This window comes from Myotis brandtii, unplaced genomic scaffold (genome assembly GCF_000412655.1).
Source record: "Myotis brandtii unplaced genomic scaffold, ASM41265v1 scaffold34, whole genome shotgun sequence".
Lineage (NCBI taxonomy): Eukaryota > Metazoa > Chordata > Mammalia > Chiroptera > Vespertilionidae > Myotis > Myotis brandtii.
In genome coordinates this window covers 4936204-4939222 of record NW_005363098.1, presented here as the reverse complement: position 1 = coordinate 4939222, position 3019 = coordinate 4936204, and positions in this window count along the sequence as shown.

Here is a 3019-nt window from a genome sequence, read left to right as displayed (position 1 = left end):
CTACCAGTTTTGTTTTTTCTCCTTTGCTTGATGTTTTACAGAGCATTAGATGTTCTCCAAAGAATATTGTGGGGAGAGGGGGCCATGTCTAGACAGAGAAACGAAAACAGCAAGTTTTCCAATGAAACAAATGAAGACAGTTGTCCAAGCTTTGCATATACTAAGGGCCCATCCCAATCAAAGGACTCAATCCACTCCACTCCAATTGTAAGAGTATGCTTTGAATATTCAATTTTAATAAAATTCAAGCCAGGCTTACGGTTGCTCAATCGTTTTAAGCAGGTGCCAAAAATCTAGCCAAATGTATGGAAGCGGATTCCTCCTCTGTGAACCGCCACAAGAGCTTTGATGTTTATGCCGAGTAGAAGGAATCTAGGTTGATTGCCCTCTCTTCCAAAAGACCATCCCTTTCTTGGTAAAGTGCATTCTTCCTGATTTATCCAGCTTGGAAGGACACCATGAACTTGGCGTTCCAAACCTACTTATTAAAAACCCTTGCCCCTTTTATTCTTTGATCAGTCTTGAGAATCGGAAACTCTCATACAACAAAGTAATTAACTTTTGCAATTTTTTTTTCATTTAAAAAAATCTCATTTTAAGATAACCCAAATGTACTGTGTACTGGCATCTTCCATTTACTATTAATCCTTTTTAAAAATACTTTAAACAGTAAAGACACATTTTTTAAAATTTTACCATCAGTCCTTTCAAAAAGCAACACAATTAAAACTAATCCCTCTGATACTGGATTTCATAAGTTAAAAAATGAGTTTGCCTTGTACTTCCCAACCCACCTGAGGTTCCTCCAGAGAAACTCCCGCACAATGTGCTGCCTGTTGTTCTTAAGACTTAACGGTGCAATTTAAAAATATAACTAAGCAGCTATTCCAATGAAAATTCATGTAAATACCTCAGTACACAAGATTTTTTAACGAGTTACCACATATAGCACCTCATTCCTGGTAGCATTCGGTGCAAACGTCCTGTCTTAATCCAACCACTCACATTTTCTTCAGACCTTGAGCTGTCTTAGTTTATTTCTGAATCTCAGCTGACATGGCCCTAAAAGGGTGAAAGAATTAATCACGCTGACGTCATGTCAGATAAGGCAAGCGCAGATTTTGAAATGCTTGTTTGGCATGTGGCATTGGAATTTAAAACATCCTATATAAAAAATTCTTACACAGCAATTGGGAGGTTCGTCATGGACCCAGGCACTAGAAAACCATGTTTGTTTTTTGATAACTCTGCAAGGTAAATGTCTTTATTCCCTCATTAAGAATTATACAGGGCAGTTACACCGCACCCATTGCCCTCCGTTGTAAAGAAAATGCTAGGTGCGTTGTTTGTTTTATGCAGAGGTACAGCCAACCAAACATGCTAAACTACTTAGTGCAGTTTATTGACACTGGCAACGAACAACAAGCTAGAAAAGCAAATGACGCAGATGGTATGCTGGGGAGTTTTCAAGGTTTCTTTCTCCTTGGCCCCCCTTTCCTTTAGAACAGCTTTCTACGTTGAAAACATGTCGAGAATTTGGAAAGCAACAAGCAATCAGGGTTTTTTTTTCCCCTCCTAAAGCTATAATTTGATAATGTGCCAATCTCGTACAGTGGACTTTTCAAATTTAACCAGTTTTGCTCATTCAAAATGGGAAGGTCTGTCCAATCATAAATACGTATAGGTATTTGCTAGGTCTTCAAGCCTGAACTAGTAAGCAGAAATCAAGTGAAACCTTTGCAACGAGCAACTTTCCAATGGCCAAATTTCAAGCAAAAAATAACACTAATATCATTCACGTATATAGTTTTAGTTTTGACCAAATACTAGTTAATTTTTTGTTCTACATGAAAAATAAAATTAGTCTCAGTCTACAAGTACCCATATGAATAAATTTTTAAAGACAATATATGCATTTGAGAATATGTACAGTAGCATAGCATAGTACTTCATGATGTGTTTATTTCATCATTTATCATTACTGCATCCTCAGGTCTCATCAGTTAACAATTTTGCACAGAAGTGATGTGACACAGTGGAGGAGAACATGACCAAACTGGATTTTGTCCTGTCATTTACTATTTCTGTGAACTTGAAGAAAATTTATTAGCCTTCCTCTGCCTTAGGATCTTCATCTGCAAAATGTGAATAATAATACCTTCTCTTAGGTAGACTATATGAGGATTTGAATGAGAAATATTTGCAAAATCATTGGAACAACTCCTAGCACATAATAAACAATTATTGACAGCTATTCCTTTTAAACTCTAGAAGCCTCCTTTTTAGAATAGTATTCAATTCAGTCCACAAATACATCATTCAAAAGGCATTTATTTGAGAAACTTTGATGTTTTTCTGACTTCATATAATGCTTGTCTAGCCTGTTAAGACTTCTGTATTCCCTTGGATAAGAAAAGTTGTATTTATTTGCATGCCAAAATGCAGAACATTTGGTATTTCATTATTCCTCAATATAATCTTGGGAGGCAGAAAGCATGATTATTCCTATTTCACAGATAAAAGAACTGAGGCGAAGAGCCCGAAGGCTACAGAAGTGGTTAAGTGGTAGAGGCAGCATTCAAATCTGTGAAATCTGACCTTAAATAAGAATCAACTTAGTATCTGAGTTATTTACATTATGTGAGAAAAGGACCCATGTGTTTGGGACTCACATTAGGAAGAGAGAAGAAGGTGAGCTCAGTGAAGTTTGGAGTTTGCGTTTTAGCACCTGCAGGACAAGAGAAGAACACTGAGTCTCCTGGCTGAGAGTGGGCAGCGATCACGTCTGTATGAACCCGCAGGCATTTGAATCACATTCCAAATCTGCTGTTGATCTCGCCTTCTGATCCTGGAGTGTGAAAACAAAATCCAGACTGGTGGAGCCAATATACTGCACTCTGACTTAGAGGTAGATTGTAACAGGGAGAGAACAGAGGGATTAAATGTCTATTTCTACCTCAACAAACCAAGCTGCCAGGAGATTTTAGGCCAAGTATCAGCAACAGCGCTGGCTCTCATC